Source organism: Sus scrofa, chromosome 13 (genome assembly GCF_000003025.6).
Source record: "Sus scrofa isolate TJ Tabasco breed Duroc chromosome 13, Sscrofa11.1, whole genome shotgun sequence".
Classification (NCBI taxonomy): domain Eukaryota; kingdom Metazoa; phylum Chordata; class Mammalia; order Artiodactyla; family Suidae; genus Sus; species Sus scrofa.
In genome coordinates, this window is record NC_010455.5 from 156,865,805 (window position 1) to 156,883,712 (window position 17,908).

General features: G+C 38.9%; 1 long non-coding RNA gene across 1 annotated transcript in view; it reads right to left on the bottom strand.

Annotated features, from left to right (window-relative positions):
- LOC110256438 overlaps positions 1-17,908 on the bottom strand; it is a 46,490-nt gene that overhangs the window by 17,012 nt on the left and 11,570 nt on the right. The window contains exons 3-4 of the long non-coding RNA XR_002337937.1: positions 9,750-9,866; positions 1,498-1,608 (exon numbers count right to left, since the gene is read on the bottom strand). This is a non-coding gene — a long non-coding RNA (uncharacterized LOC110256438). The remainder of the gene's footprint in view (positions 1-1,497; positions 1,609-9,749; positions 9,867-17,908) is intronic.

Here is a 17,908-nt window from a genome sequence, read left to right on the forward strand (position 1 = left end):
AGGCCTATTATCAAGAATAAATTTTTTTCTAGGAAATACCACAGCATGAATACTTCTATTCCAGCAGAGTTTTTCCCACAAATGAATCTCTGTAACTGCCTGTAGGAAAGAAGATAGTTTCAGTTGGTGAAACATGGATAAAGGAATTGTCTAGAACAAAGGGAAACTATGACTACATCCTCACCACAGCAGGCAACTTAGAAAAAAATTTAATGGGAAGGTTGGAAGCAGATACAAAGAGGAAATGTGCAAGGTGAGCCATCTGGGATTTCTGATATGTGCACAAGACTGAAGAAAAACTCTAAATCCCTTTCCTTGTAAGGTTGTGACAATGATGAAAGAGAAGCTTGAGGAATATCTGTCTTATTTGAATCACGAGCCACACTGAAGGGAGATGCTGTGGGAGCCCGGGTGCCCACGGCAGTGACTTGGACACTAGCAATGAGGATGGGATCAGGGGGAGGCAGAGGAAAGTTAGAGGAGAAGTGGAGCTGAGGGGGAGAACCACGCCAAAGGGAGAAATGAAGCCCAGTAAAGCCCAACCCACATTGTGGAATGTGCCCCGCTTCACAAGAGATTTCCTGCTTGTTTTCTCATCATTCTGTGTGGTGTCAGAACAGAAAAAAATGCCCTTTACGCCAAGAAGGAAGCCAAGGCTCAGAAAGGCTAACTGCCTCACTACAATTATTGGACCTAATCTTGGGGTAGAGGCTGGATAGAATTTAGAAACAAAATTAAACATAGCTCTTACTACTCTTACAACCAAATCCTGCACTGCAAAGATACACTGCAGTTAAACAAGCTGCAGGGTGCACAGCAGGTGCTTAACATTTAATGAATAATGAATGAATGTTGAATAAATAAATGACTAAATGCATAAATTAATTTTATTTGGCCACACCCACAGCATGCAGAAGTTCCCAGATCAAACCTGTACCACAGCAGTGACAATGCCAGATCCTTAACCCATTCATTAGGCCACCAGGGAACTCCATGTTTTGTTTTTTTTGGATTTTTTTTCTGCCTCATTTACTATCTTTCTGCCCCAGTTCTCCATAAAAGTTTTGAAGAAATGAACTAAGTCCTTGTTATTTTTGTATCCTCAGTGGAAACCCAGGGTCTAGCCCAACCCATAATCTTCTCTGGTCTGGTTTATGTGATCAATCAAAACTGGATGGTAGGGCATCTCAGCTCACAGCACATGACCATCAGTCCCCGCACATTCCCCCTTTTATGGTCACCTCTTTCATCCAGGTTTTTCGAACCCATTCAGCTACCGCATTACTGATCACATTACTCTATTTATACACATACTACTCTTAAACAATATGTATTACTTTTATAGATACCATTTTATACTGATAAATGAGATGTTACACTAGATAGCTCAATAGGTTTTACATTTTTACTTAACATGTTTAAAATATACAGTTTACTGCCTTGACTAAAGTGTGCATCTTTCATCATATATATTTAAATTCATTTACTGATACTTACATTTCATAGACATTTAGTTTGTTTCCCGCCTTTGCTGTCACCAACAATATTGTGGTGAACATCCTCACGTACGTCTTTATTTCTGCACATGTGCCAGGGCTTCTTTTTGTTCTTTGAATTCATTGCAGATAATTATATAAAATAACAACACACAGAAATTTTTATTTTCACCTTATTTGGAACATTGGAAAATTTGATAACTCTGAGCCTTTACATCTGAGAAATATTGGCTGGCACAGAATTAGAGCTGTGTGTTGAGTGGGCGTTCTCCAAATTGCCACCGTGCTGCCACTCCATGCTCTCTCCATAACACCCTTTCTCCTCTTTGTTTTTTGCTATATTATTTTCCTGTTGCTACTGCAACAAATTACTAAAAATCTAGTGGCTTAAAACAACACAAACTTATTATCTATCTCATAGTTCTGGAGGTCAGAAGTACAAAATGAGTCTCATTGGGTTAAAAACGAGATGTTAGTAAGGCTGTGTTCCTTTCTGAAGGCTGTAGGGGACAATCTTTTTTATTTTATTTTCCAGCTTATAGAGTGTTTCTGCATTCCTCAGCTAGCATTCACCTTCTATCTATAAAAATCAGCACTGACTCTCGTATTGCGTCATTTTGACACTAATTTTTCTGTCTCTTTCCATCTTTTAAGAGTCTCATCATTATGTTGAACATACACAGATAATCCAGGATCATCTCTTTATTAGAGAATAAACTGAATAGAAAACTTAATTCCATCTGCAACCTTAATTACCATAACATAACATATCCACAGGTTCCAGAGCTTAGAACATACACACTTTGGAGGAAGGGGGCATTATTCTGCCTATGACACTTGACAAACCTATGCAGGCCAACTGAATTGTTGATTTCTGTCCTACAGAATCTAAGTATTGGCCCACAATTACAGACACCTAAAAATTGCCTCTGAATTGAATTTACTAACAACACAGTCTGCTATTTTAAACTCACTAATCACAAGACTATTCAATATTGAACAATGAGCTTGTTCTTTAAAACACTGACCATTCTTTTTCAGTAGCTATGTAATTGGCCTAAATTTCAGTCCACATAGCACAAAATCAATCTAACTCTTCTCTTATCTGATATTCTTTTAACAGCAGATCAAAATGTTTCGTGTTAAAGTAATATTGTTAAGATACCTGCAAAACCTGGCCAAGAGTTGTGGTTATTTCTGTTCTCTTAATAAAATTCAACTGTTCATTCAGTTATTACTTCAATCACTCTCAAAATTATAGAGACAATATCAATAAAGCTTTATATACTCACTTGTAATGAAAAGAATACTTTAACATTTACAGATGTCTGAGGGAAAAACTGGACCAGAAGAATGATGAGTTCTCTTCAACTTCCAACATTCCATGATTCTACAGAACCTTAAAGCATGATGTGAAGAGGACTCTAGTTTGGTGTTCTTAGAGCCCTTTGCTCTTGCCTGCATAGCTCTCTTATCAGAGAACCATTCCATACTTCAGCTGGTTGAGAAACAAGATTACCTGATTATGACATTCTGACTCTGCAGTCAGAAGTCTAGACAGGAGACTAGACCCATGAGATGCAGACTGAAGTTGTTACCAGAAATGTGACCAAACCAGCCTCACCCCCTGTCCTGCCCAATCTATATCATTTTAACTCTCAACATCCCCAAACAGTCATCTTTCTGTAATGTGCGATCAGGCCAAATACCCATACTCTTGGCTCCATTTCCTGGCTGCCAAAACCCAAATCATTGAATCCTACAGGTTTATTTTTCTATAACACTTTAGTCTCCAATATAAGCTATATCTAGGGTGACCAGTGGTCTTAGTTTGTCTGAAACTGAAGAGGTTTCTGGAATAAGCAACTTAAAAAAAGGGAACTGCTCTAAGCCTACTAGGATAACTTGGCTGACCCTTAACAAGTCTCAATAACCCTTTTCATGTTCCAGTTGAGTTCTCTTTCCCATTTGACATATCAAAACCCCTCCAATGTCCCATATGCCCCAATGCACATGACTTTTCCTCTCTAAACAGAGGAGACTGAGATCATCAAGCCACTGCATTTAAATACAAAATGGTCCATACGAGAAACTCTTTTGACAAAGATTCTGTCTTTGACCAAACTCACTCAAGCTACTCTGAGGTCTTTTTCAACTAGGCCATGATTAGGGGTCTTGTATGTTTTAGTCTCTGCATTGTCTAATCTTATCAAAAATCCTGCTAAGTCAGTTAACCAGAATGTCCCATCCTCAGTATTGGTCACCTTTAATAACTTCTGGGTTCCTTATATTCCATCACTTTCCATGTGATATCTGATCACTCTATCCTACCTTCAATCTCCCCTCTCCCCCTTACTCCTGATGTTTCGTCTTAGTAAGTTTTCACTCACTGACCCTCACTCCTACTTGGTTATAAATCCTTGCTTGCTCAAGGTGCATTTGGGGTTGAAACCAACCTCTCTCCCTAGCTGTAAACTCCATTTCTGTAATTCATTTTCCTATTGAAATAGACCCATCTGGAATGGTCTCTCCTACCATCTTCAACAAGTGTCACAATAACTTTAACAATGTAAACAGGAAAAAGCCAGATGACTACCTGCAATGAGTAGTTGAACAAGTAAAACTGAGCTTAATGAATTCATCGTAGTCTTAGTCTTTAACTTTCAGGAAAGGAGGAGAGATGTGGTTTTGTTAGCATGCTGAAGGAGGTTTGACTCTGAGCGTGGGTTCTCATTAATCAAGTTCTCACCAACCACCAGGATACACCAGAATGACAATTTATTCATTTAAGAGAGGCCCAACCATCAGGCAGAAACACTCACATCAGCATGCCAACACATTGTCTTCCTGTGAACAAGTGACATAAAGAACCAAATCATCATCACAAGTCCACTTTATTAATTTAAAACAGCTATCAGACAGAACAGAGACTCTGATCCGTCAGTCTGATTGTTGAATATCCTTGCATAAATAGATTAGTGGGAAGTTAAATGATTGAAAGATAAGGTTTGTGAATATTGACCAGAACAAAGGAATATGAAGAATCTTAAAAAGCGTCCTCTAGCAAAGTTAGTGTGAAGCACTGTGTCACACCAGAGGGAGGTCACCTAGAAGACCATGCAATGCATAGCTCCAGAGGGATGTCATTCACATCTAAGTACACAATCCACATGACTTTTCGTCAGAGCCCTGGTAGCATACTAAATGCAATATTTACCTTGTTTCGCATTCACAGTATATACTAGAAAATGATATCATTCTTCAGCATTGATACGGGACATTCTTTTGTAGAGTTACATAGCATTTCTTGCTTTATGTACCTTAAATTGCTTCACAGTTTCCAACCCAGAGGGCCAGAAAACTCTAGATGTAATCTCTCCTCATCTTCTCTGGGATCTAGGCCAATTTGTTAATTCTTCTCTCTTCCATATTTGGAGAATGATAACTTCTCCATGGCCTTGAATAAGGCTTTCTTTCCCTAAAATATGTCTCCCCCTCCTTTCATAGTCACAATGCTAGAAAGGATGGTCTTCACTCAGACTCCCATTCACTATCCAACCCATTTTACACCCATTCACTATCCAACACACTGCAGTTGGGCTTCTGCCCTCATCATTACAGTGAGGATAAGCTGTGTCCCACTACTCGCCAAAACCATTTATTCTTAAAAGCCAACTTACTTGGCCTCCTTATTGACCATGTCCCATTCGGAATTCTTTCCCACCCTGGATTTGATGACTGCTCAATCCTGGATCTCCTTGGGTCATCTCTTTTTTTCTTTCATAATACCTTTTGCTAGTTTCTTATCTTCTTCCAGGCTGATATAAGCCAGGATTCTGCATTTGGCCTTGTCTAGCCTCATCCTCCACACTCTTTAAACTGTCTCAGGCTTTCAACATTCTTCCCCATGTGATTAAAACATATCCACATCTCTAGCCAAGGCTTCTCTGACCCTATACTTGATAGGCATTTTTATCTACATGTCTCAGAACTACCTGAAATTCAACATAGCCAAATTTTTAAACATTTTCTTCTATGCCAGCCTGTTTTCCCTCTTTCTTTCCTCTGTCATAGGTGTTCAGAGAACTACAGTATCCTCAACACTAGCATATGTACCTTTTTCAGGCTTGTCATGTACCTTTTCAGCCTCCAAAAATTGGCTGCAATGTCAAACAGCATTTGATGGACAGGACTAAAGATGAAGCTGTGTTGGCTTTCTCTCATGGAACGTGCCAACATATGGCTTCTAAGACTTTCATATATCCTTTCCTGGACAAACTTGGGGAGTTCAAATTTTCCCATTTTGACAATGTCTCCTTTGTGCCCTCATCACAGCTAAATGCCAGATAGGCACTCACCTTTGCAATCTTTCAGGTATAAGTTGGAAACTGGTCCAATATGTCATTCAAACCCATAGGGCACTATTAAATAACCTGAGGTTATTTCACTTCCCTGGAGGGGAAGGAGACTCACAACAAACAAAGGACTGGCACCTCAAATACTTTCCAATATTCGAATCATAGCCCTTTTATATACTTGATGTTATAAGAGAATTAAGATAAATGTAACTGGCTTGTAATAATCTTCTGAAAATTTGGCATCTTGTCCAATATCTGCTATGGAATATATTATTTCTTGTACCCTTTTACCTCAGCCAAAACTTCTATTTTATCGTCTCATCATTTTATCCTACCCTTTGACTAAAACTTATACACTAGCAAATCAACCCTAGAAAATAGTCCAAAATACCAAAAACTACCATGTTCACAGAGATTTCCTTCACAGCTCTACTTTAAAAAGTAAAAAAAAATTATAAACTTTTCACTTAAAAAATTTTTTTTCAACTGAAAAACTTCCAAATAGTCAACAAAACGATAATGGCTAGGTAAGTTATGGAATACTCACTCAATAGAACCTACAATATATCCATTAATAATTTGAATTGGCATAGGGACATTCTCAAATTATAATGTTAAGCTGAAAAAAGGTCCAAAACTGCACATGCAGATGGACAGCTGCGTATTTAAAAACCACCTCACAGAAAAAATGAAAAAGTAAAATTAAAATGTTAATAGTTATTTCATATGAGAGATTTTCAGTAATTTTGTTGCCTTAAGTCAAATTTTCTATAATGAGCACTTGTTACTTTCACAATCAGAAAAATAAAACAACTTTTTCAATGTATATTCATAAAATCCCACTCTGCAAGATAAATAGATTCATCTCTATGGTAGGTCACTGACTCTGAGCCAAAGCCCCATGCTGAAGTAGATGGAAACTTCTAAACCAAGTCATCTTTCTTCTTTCTCCAAAAAATAGAATAAACTGGCCACCAAGTGTTTTAATAGTTTGCACAAACGAACCTAACATCTGGTGGTAAAACACTGAGCTTTCATCTCACTGTCCAGGAAGAATGTTTGAGGAATAACTGAAAAATATCAAAGACTGAATAATTAGCTATCCGATATTTTCTTAATCATACCAGGTAGTTCCCTAAAGGCTGAAAAAACGCTGAAATTTTTATTTTAATCAACACATCAGGTAAAGAAGCACAGCTCTGAAAGATAATGAAGCGTCAGCAATTAACCTAGCCATGTTTACTACTTTGTGGAATTAGTTTACCTGCCAACCTCAATCTGCCAGGATTCTCCTAACTTTTTAAATGTGAATTGTGGTAATTCTGCCACAGAAGCTATTGGGCGGTCTGTCAAGAAATAGCTGCTACTGTCCATTACATTTTGTCTTTCCTAATGGAGTTATTGGGGAATATTTCAGGTTTTTAACATTTTCAAATTGACATGTTTATTGATTCCTGCTCTCTTTAAATGCGTCTTACAAGTGCTGGCATCACACATCAAAATGCTAAACTTTACAACTTGAAACTCCCCACCTCAGTAGGTAACGTCCTTAGGTTATTAGCAAATGTCACTAATGCAATTGAATAGCAAGTATTAAAATAAAATGTCTGTTTTAGACCTCCTTGATAATCTAAAATAGTAATTATACGCATTAGTAATACTTTCTGACAATGAAGCTCTTAATTTTTTAAATCCGAAGTGACCTTTTCTACAAGTTCTTAGCAAAAATGGAAAGAAACTACAATTAGACTATCGAGACCATGTTATCATCATCATCTTCTTTTAATCCAAAACAGTGGGTGATATAAGAGGGAAAGTTCTAAAGTTCTTTAATTGGAACTAATTCCTATCGACCTCCAGCAACTTTAGCAAAGCTCAAAATAGCAGATAATAGGATGATTAAAGCTTTGATCCCCTAACAAAAGGATGTTGAGCCTGTTACTACTGTTCATTCCCTTCTCAGATTTTATTTAATTTTGTTTTCCTTGATTCAGAACAGTTGCTTTTACATGAGAAAATCATGTCTAGCCCAAAAATGTGCTATTTATAACAGAAAGAAACATAGTTCAGGAATAAAACTGAAAGGACAAAGATTCTGTTAGAATGTAAGAAATGTTTCCTTCATTTGCATGGTGCTATGATATTTAGTAAGTATTAAATGCCACCATCACTTAGTGAGATGCACTCAGAATATATGAATCCTTATTTCTGAGGACTTTCCCCCCTTTCTGCTTTTTCCAGCATCCAAGAACATGTATTATGTGCCCACAATGTGCTAGTAGGGTAGAGAGATATAAGATGTCCTTGCCCTCACAGAGCTTTTAATTTCAAGTTGAGATATATGACTCCTTAAAATACATCTGTGAGAAAGTGTGAAATACATGCCTCAAATTGGTCCTAGTAGTTGTGGGGTAGATTATCAATAAGATAATAATTCGGAGAAAGAAAACATCAGGGAGTTCTTCAGTGGTCTTGGAAAGGCTAACCAGAAAGTTGAAAAGGACAACCTTGAAAGACAACTTGAGTTTGGACGCATAGGAAGGAAAAGTGTGTCTAATCTCTTGTAAGATCTATCACATCTCACTTTTGGCTTTGCTTGTTTTCTTTTTTTTCCTTTTATTTATAATGATTTTTATTTTTTCCATTATAGCTGGTTTACCGTGTTCTGTCAATTTTCTACTGTACAGCAAGGTGACCCAGTTACACATACATGTATAGATTCTTTTTTCTCACATTATCACGCTCCATCATAAGTGACTAGACATAGTTCCCAGTGCTATACAGCAGGATCTCATTGTTTATCCATTCCAAAGGCAATCATTTGCATCTATTAACCCCAAATTCCCAATCCATCCCACTCCCCCCTGCCTTGGCAACCACAAGTCTGTTCTCTATGTCCATGATTGTTTTCTACTTCTGTGATTGTCTGTAAATTTGTTAGATAAGAGACCTCAATAAAGAAAGCAAATACTGAAGAAAACTTTGGAGAACTCAGTCTTAACCCTCTTTCTCTTCTTACATGAAATGGAATTTGAGGAATTGGCTTGGGTCAGGAAACAAACCTTTTGGTAGGTGGCCAGTGGGTCAAAGGAGATGCTAAAGAAGCGTGTCTGTGACCAGTTGATGGCGACAAATGCCATGTCTTTCTTGTTAATGTTTCAGTCTTTAAAAAGGGCTTCAAAAGTCTCCATGCCCTACTCTTTAACACCAAAAAGGAAAGACCAGCTCTAACATTCCAGTCATCTGCACTGCCTTATTGGCATGAGACACATGACAGGCAAGCTAGCACACTTATAAGTATAGGCTAAAAAAAAAAGATTTTTCAATAGGTTCTCAGTAGCCAGAGCAATTGAAAAATCTGAACTAAATACATCAGAAAAACATTTAAATAGAGTACATCACATTATTGGACCATCACAGAAAATAATTTCTTTGAGTATATTTTGGGTTTTGCTTTATTTTGAAATTTAAAATATTGTACTAAGGTTTTTCTTTGATTTAATCAAAAACTTTTTGTGAAAATAAATTAATTTCTGACTTAGAAAAACAGCAGTTCTAATAACTTATTCTTAATCCATTTTGTCCCTAGTATTTATAGGATAGGGCTTCCCTTCTCAGCTTCTGTCTCTGCTCTTCAAACTGTAACCTGAGAATAATCAGTTCTTTCCAAGCCACTTGACTCTCTAGTATGTCTCTAAAAAGTTCCCATACACAAAAAAAATCTTTGAAATTCTGTTCATGTTTCCTCTTGCTCCTCAGAAACTGCTTATGGTATATCGATTTCTCTTTTTTAGTTAAGAACTGAAACAAAAGAATTATGAAGCTCAGAAAAAGTTTTCCAAACTGGGGATCCCCCAAGGTTGAATTTTCATTTTGATAAAAATGAGTGTTTTACCACTTCTCCCTAGAATCCAAGATTCTTCTTCAATTTCCATTATGGTGGGTTATAGTTCTGGGACATTTTCTAATTCTCTCCATTGTCAAATTGCCCGGAGCTTCTCCATGGACTAGCCTAGAATTATGCAAATGAGAATATCAAAGTCACCTTCTGGAGTGCTAAGGAAGCAAGGGAGAGTGGTATCAACATTCACTGAATAACAAACGTTACTTTTGCTTCATTGCAAATCTAATAAATAACAACTACAAGGAAAATTAGAAGGTTGCTGTTGAAATTGGACTTTGAATCAATGTTACCTCCCCATAGCAGTTAATAGTTTAAAAGTCTTTTGACCTATAGTTCTTCTTTGGCTCTTCACAACTCTGCGGCAAATGTGAGGCTCATAAGAGAAAATTCCCCAAGCCCTATGTTTACTCTTTCAGCAGAGCTGGAGTGCTCAAAGTCTTCACTCCCCTGCTGCCACCACCATACCCTGCTGCTTGATGCCAAAGCCAAGGCCACAGATGGCCACAGAAGAGTTACCTAAGGAGCACAAGTGTCTTGAATCACAACAGACAGCCTAGAATGCTATCGGTGACCAGCTGGTTTTGGAGACCCAGTCTCAAGGCCAAGGTAAGCAAAACTATGTAAGCACATGGAGACACAACAGTCCTGCTCCTCTCTCCAGATGGGAGATGGGCATGGGTAGGGCCTTCCAGGTGAGACACCAACTCATGGTACAAACAGAGCAATAAAACTGTCTTTTAGTTTATTTTTCCTGTCTCGTTGGTAAAGAAATGCTGTGAGCAGACAACCAGGATTTGTGGCAGTCAGCACACCTCATGAGAGGTCCAGGTGAACAGCAAGGTGAGAGAAGTTCAGTGACTTGCTCAAGGTTACATAAGCATTAGAAAACAATAATAGATCATAATAAAAATTAATAATAACCTCTCCTCTCCAAGGCTTCATTTCTTACCACTTAGAAGTGTTCTCCAGTTGACAAGGCATTTCATTAGAAATAGAGTAATATGAATTGATTTCTGTTATTAATAACACACAGAGCACTTTGAAACTATAAGATCTTCATTGTCATTTAACCACTCTTTCCTAACAATATTACTGAAAGGAACATTGGTAGCTTCATTCTCACTTTTCAGATGCGGCAACTAACACACATATTTAGGGTTATAAATTGATGACTAAGAAAGGACTACAGGAGGAGTTCCCTCATGCTGCAGCATATTAAGGATCTGGCATTGTCACTGTAGTGGCTCAGGTTGCTGCTGTGGTGTAGGTTTGATTCCTGGCCCAGGAACTTCCATACATCATTGTTCTTATTTTCCCAATTTGACCCTGGATTGGTAAGTAGTCTACTTTTGAAGGAAAAATATTCAAAATATAAATAATGTATTCTCACTGATTTTAGATTTTAAATGCTAGCACCTAATATTACTTCCACACTCGCTCAAATAATGCTTCTTACATAATGGGCACCAGGAATACTACCAAGTTTTTTATCATGTAAATATTCTGTTGAAAAGAAGAAAAACATCAATACTGGTAACTGAAAAAATTAACCTATTGATAAATCTCCCACAAGAAGTAGTAAAATAGCCATTTCTCAGACAGTTAAATGAGTATATAAAACACAGTAAATATGCAGAGGAGAGAACAAAATTCTACACTATCAGGAATGGTTTCAGTGACCTTACTAGGTCTCTTTTCCTTTTCTCCTACAAGGATTCAAGATTCTGCCTGCTTTCCTTGTACTTTGAAAAAAAAAGAGACATTTTTTAGGTCAGTCATTCTCTGATGTAATTGCTACTCATTAAAATCATTTGGCCCAAAACTGAGATGGGGCAATCAGCCTTGTGGTTTTGCACAGTTTAGTAAGGAGCACGGCTTACGGGCCTGTGGAGGGATGGGAGGGGGAGGTGGTACAGAAATCACTTCCAAGTGGAGCTGTAAGCAAGCAACCATTAGTGAGCGACCTTTAGGGGTCCTGCCAAGCCACTGGTCAGCATTGCAGTGGGCCCTTGCCCCAAGCAAGTGACAGTGAGTGACCGTCAGCCCCTCCCTCTCCCTTTCCTCTGTATAAAAAGAATCTGAATTTCGAGCGAGGCAAGACGGTTTTTTGAGACACTAGTCCTCCATCTTTTCCATCTGCTAGCATTTTGATTAAAGTCGCTATTCCTTGCCCCAACAACTTGTCTCTGAATTTATTGGTTTGTCATGTGGTGAGCAGAGCGAACTTCAGTTCTGAATCAAGTTTGAATACCTGGCATAATCTCAACCCTTTTTTAGAAGTCATTAACAAAGGCCAGCAGCACAAATGCCCCTAAAGTGCTGAGGAAGAGAAAAGAATAAGCAGCTCTCTCCTGCACTCCCTGCTGTAACATGACCTACACCCCTGAAAAAGGGACATTCCTAAATGTCACCTTGGACAAGTCAGTCCTGCTCGAAAGTCACCTGTGGTTCCCTGGTGCCTGCATAACAAAATAGGAGGCTTAGATATAAATACCCACCATGACTTAATCCTAATATTGTAAATATTTTTATCACACGTTTCCTCTTCCGTATATTCACCAGTCCTTTATCTTTTCCATGCATCAGCTCAGCGGTTCTCTCCTGCTAAGGTGGCCCTCTTTTGCCTGCTACTCTGCCTAAGTCGTAACTCCTCAAAATCTCCCCCAATTGCCCATTTCATAGTCCTCTCACTTCTAAGCACTTGCCCTCACCATTTATTGGCTGCTCAGCACATGCTGCCCTGAGGTTACAACTTTAGTATAAATTTCCTGGAGCCAAGGACTATATTTCAGGCAGTATTTGTCCTGTACCCACCATAGTGCCCAGTACGTGAGAATAATATTAATAATAACATTATATTTGGGGAGCACTTTGGAGTATACAAAGCACCTTCACAGGCAGCTCTCAAGGTAGGCAAACTCAGCAACATAATCACTGGAACCCACTGCCCCAGGCCCACCCTAAGAAGCTCCCAAGCTATTTATCCACTGTCCTCACCTTTAACTCTCTATGTGCATTTTATAGATGAGGACATCAAGACCCAGAAAATCTGCTTCCTCTACATTTATGAGTTTGTGAGAATCTGAAGGTAAGCCCTGGTCTTCTAACTCCAAACTCAGTGATCTTTCTACTTTCCTACACTACCTCCAAAAAAAGCATTCAAAATGTTTTTATGGATTTGAACCTTAGCTGTCAGCACCACCACCAACTCCAGTAATTTGGTGGAGGAGCAAAGATGTCTGTGTGTATGTGTGAGTGAGTGCGTGCATGTGTGTGTCTGTGTGTGTGTGTCTGTGTGTGTGTGATCAATAATTGAATGGGGTGGATAAGAAACACAGAAATAGTCAAAATAGAAAACCAACAAAAAAATAATAGTTATGACACTTAAAAGCTTCCAAGTTCTAAGCCTGAACTAATTAGCAGTATGTTCTTGGCTAAGTCATCCATCTGGGTCCATAGGATTGAACAAGATAAATTCCAAGTGCCTTCTAACATTCAATGAATCCTTGTTTAGCTCTGAAAGGAAGTTAGGCTAGAACCTCACCTCTTCCTGAGCCAGCATCAAGCAACCCAGTAGTTCTTCATCCATTCATCACACTCACATTCTGCATATTGTCATGGAAGAAGCCCATGTCAGACCTGTCTTGATGTGCAACCTACAAGTATTCCTTTTAGCTCTGTTCCAAACCCCTACCTAGTGCCCCAGCCCAGGACAAAGATGGTATGACCTCAAGCCCCTTGTCCTTGGCTCCCTCAGTCCAAAACAAGAGTCCAGAGGCCTGTGAAAAATAGCACTACACTTAAGATCATAATCAATACCTAATCAAGAAAGAAAAGGATAATTACTATTCAAAATGTGAACAGATATCAATCAAAATTGCAGCCAAGACACCGAGGGATCATATGACCTCCTTTGAATTTTTGTAAAGACAAATCATTACATGTCTAGGATGCATCAGAAATATCTGGTTCTGTTTAAAGCAGGTGTGTAGACTTAGCTATCAGAATGTAGCTATCTTCCTTAAATTCTGTTTCTAGAGTTTAATGTGAAAACAATACAAAACTCTGAGCTTAGAAACTGTATTCTAGTGAGAATTAGCTGTGTAACCATGTGGGATAATTCACTTTATCTTTTCACACTCAATAATCCCACCTGTGAGATGAGTGGAATGACTAGACATTATATTTGGGAAGCACTTTGGAGTATACAAAGCACCTTCACAGGCAGCTCTCAAGGTAGCCAAACTCAGCAACATAATCACTGGAACCCACTGCCCCAGGCTCACCCTAAGAAGCTCCCAAGCTATTTATCCACTGTCCTCACCTTTAACTCTATGTGCATAAAAATCTGTTATCTAAATACTACTGGTGATTTTACAATAACGTCTTCAAATAGGTTTTTTTTCTTTTTAGGGCCACACCTGCTGCATATGGAGGTTCCCAGGCTAGAGGTTGAATTGGAGCTGAGGCCACTAGCCTACACCACAGCTCACAGCAACGCTTAACCCACTGAGAGAGGCCAGGGATCGAGCCCGTGTCCTCATGGATACTAGTCAGATTTGTTTCTGCTGAGCCACAGTGGGAACTCCCAAATAAATTTTGTTTGTTTGTTTGTTTTTCAAATCCAAGGTGTGTTTTGACTGATTTTTATAGTTATAGGATAGAGGTGTTAAATAGTATATTCCAGTAAGTCCAGCATACAATTTTAATAATAACTGCTAAGAAAAATGAATGTTATTTATTCATCCCAAAACATTAACCTGAATCTTTACTATGATTTTAGGCAAGTGACACCTCACTGTGATTCTGTCTAGAAAGAAACAAAAGCCTAAGAAGCCCTCAAGAAGGCTTCTTTCATAAGTACACAGCAGGATGCAGATGCAAAGTCCCCTGCCATGAACTTCAACTCCAAGCTATTGCCTCAGAAAGGGCTGGAAGGAAACCCAGCATAAGTCAGAGTAATATACTCTCTTCCTATATTTGTCACTGACCACTAGAGAGAGTAATGCATTTCAACTGGTTCTTGATAACTTTTTTTTTCAGTTGCAAAATAGAGATAAACCTACAGTCTGGAACTCTTTTCCCCACAAGCAGGGGCAGAACAGCTCCATCTCAATCTCGTACATGATTCCCAAACTGCCAGCAGGAGTTTTCTAGCGCTATTTACAAATTAAAACAAACTTAGCAGCTTATAACAGCACATCTATATTATTTCAAGGTTTCTATAGCTCAGGAGCCTGGGCATAGCTTAATTGGGTCCTCAGTTTAGGATTTACAAGTCTGAAATTAAGGTGCTGACTGGTCTGCATTCTCATCTGTAAGCTCAACTGGGAAAGAATCTGCTTCCAAATCAATTCAAGTTGTCAACAGGATTAATTTCCTTTTGACTGTACTACTGAGGGTTCTGGCTTTTTGCTAGCTATTGGCTAGAGGTCACCTTCACATCCTAGAGGCTACTTGCAATTTCTAGATGCCGCCTGCAACATGGACTTCTCCAACATGGCTAATTACATCATCAAGCCTATAAGAAGGGCCTCCAGCTCCAATCTACCAAGACTGAAGTCATATAATGTAACATAGTCTTGGGAATGACAATGTGTCACCTTTGCTGTATAAATAACCTAATCATGGGAAGGCTATCTCATCATCTATGTCATATTCTATTGCTTAGAAGCAAGTCACAGGTTCAGCCCACAGTCAAGGGTGGAATATTACACAAATTGAGATCACCAGGAGGTGGGATTCACTGGGGTGGGGGGATGTCACCTCACAGTCAGTCTGCCATACTGGTCCCCAACAGCAAAATCAACCACCAGGTCCTGTAGCTGAAGCTCTCCACTCCTACCAGGGAATTTCTCCCTTACCACCTCCCAATCACCATTGCTTTCATAGTTTTTTCTGACAGCCCCGGGACTTGAAGCCAGGCCACACTTACAAAAGACCCTGTCTATTCATTCTGCAAATTTTATTTCCTAATGTAAGACAGACTTTATGTTAATGTGATGGGCAGAGAAACACACACACACACACCCCAAAAGGATGTCCGGGTCCTCATTTCTAAGACCTGTGAATGTGGTTGGCTAAATGGCAGAGAAATTTAGATTGCAAAGATGGAATTAAGTTTGTGAATCAGCTGATCTGAAGATGAAAAGATTATCCTGAATTATCTAGGTCGAACCAATATAATTATGAGTTCTTATAAATGGAAAAGGGAGGCAGAAGAGTGTCAGAGTGAAACAATGTGAGAAAGACTCAGCCAGCCATTGCTGGCTTTGAAGATGGAAGGAGACCATAAGACAAGGAATGTGGGCAGCCACTAGAAACAGGAAAAGAAAAGAGCTTCCTAAAAGGAACTCAGCCCTGCCAATACCTGATTGCAGATTATTAGCCGAATTTCAGATTTCCAATCTCCAATACTATAAGATAACAAACTTGTGTTGTTTTAAGCCACTAAGTTTGTGGTAATTTGTTACAACCACAATGGAAAACCATTACTACTAGGATGTGGGGATACAAAGATAAAACAGACATGGTCCTTGGCCTCAAGAACCTCATGGGTAAATGGAGTAGAAGACAGCACACATAACCTCAGGGGAGGGAACAGAGCTGCTACTTGCTTCATCACCAAAGCCAATTTTTCAACACTGCCTATAGCTTACAACCCATTCCTCCTGAGACTGCTGCCTGGCCTGCTTGTGGCTCTGGGTCAAGAACTTTCCCTTCTTCTATAACACAGAGGTGGCAGTTTCTGCCTCACATTTTCAGGGGAAAAAAAAACTGATAAGGTTTGACACATCCAATTCAACACACAACTATATAGTATTTTATTAAGTGCCAAGAACAGAAGATACAAAGATGAACACAGATCTTCACCCTCAGAGATTTTAAACTCATGAAGAAAGCAGACACATTCATAAATGTAATTCCATAATAAGTGCTATAATAGAACCATGTACATGGTCCCATGGGAATACAGAGAGGAAGGAATTAATTATGCTGAGAAAGATGGACACGGAGGGAGGGATATAAAGTTCCGAAGAAGGTGACCTGTGAAATGGACCTTGAAGAGTCATTAGGAGTATGCCAAGTCGACAAAGAATGTAAAGCAGAGAGAACAAGAAAATGCAGGACAAATAAAAGAACACAATGTATCTGAGAAATCTGAAGTGGCCCAAAGAAGTGGGAACCTGGGACACAAACAAAGGGAAGGAGAGAGGGGCTTTCAAAATGATACTGGCAAGGTTGGAAGAGTAAGTAGATAAAGGAGATACATGCCCGCAAATACAGACCTGGGGTCACTTAAGGGACCTTGTCATGAGAGGCATCATCCCACATGCCTTTTCTAGTTATTCTGGTCACTGTATGGAGACTAGATGGGAGGGATGAAAAAGGAAGCCGAGGTACCTGATTGGAAGTCACTGCCATGACCAAGAGAAAAATTAGGAAGACTTAACACAGTGAATGTGGAAATGGAGAAAAACAAAGGATTTTTGAGAGCTATGTTTGAAGTTGGAGCAAATGAATTACATGTGGGAGAGAAAGGAAAGAAATCAGAATTCCTTCCACACTCCTGCTTAGGCAACCTAGTGGGCAGTAATGGTGAAAACCACATTTCTCCAGCATCAGAATGGAGCAGGCATCAGAATGCCCTCAGGTTCCTGTTAAGATGCACAGTGGCCCAGCTCCAGAGTTTCTGATGCAGTTGCCCTAGTTGAGACATAGCTGTAAAACAGAGCTAGGGGCAGCAAGAGAAGGAGCAGGTTTTAAGAACTTATAATGCATTTAAAATTTTTTAGTGAGAAAAAGAGGAACAGTCTGAATTCTTCAGGGGAAGGAGCAATATAAATTTAAGCTGTGTTATCTTTAAAAGAAAACCTCTGTCAAAAGCTAATCAGGCTAGGATTAATTGGTTTTATATTATCTGAGAAATTTGTCAGAGAATGATAAGTTATTGACTAGAATTAGTGGCTACTTCAAATCTAGAGCATCCTAATGTCAACTGTAACAAGGTTTAATCAATGTGGAGACAAAGAGAAAAGGAGAGACAGAGCATTATTTTATCTGCTAAAACAAAAAACATATTAATTTTACCTCTATCAGTTACCAAAATAATCATCTTCTCTTAAGGAGAAGGGAATGGAAAGAGAGAG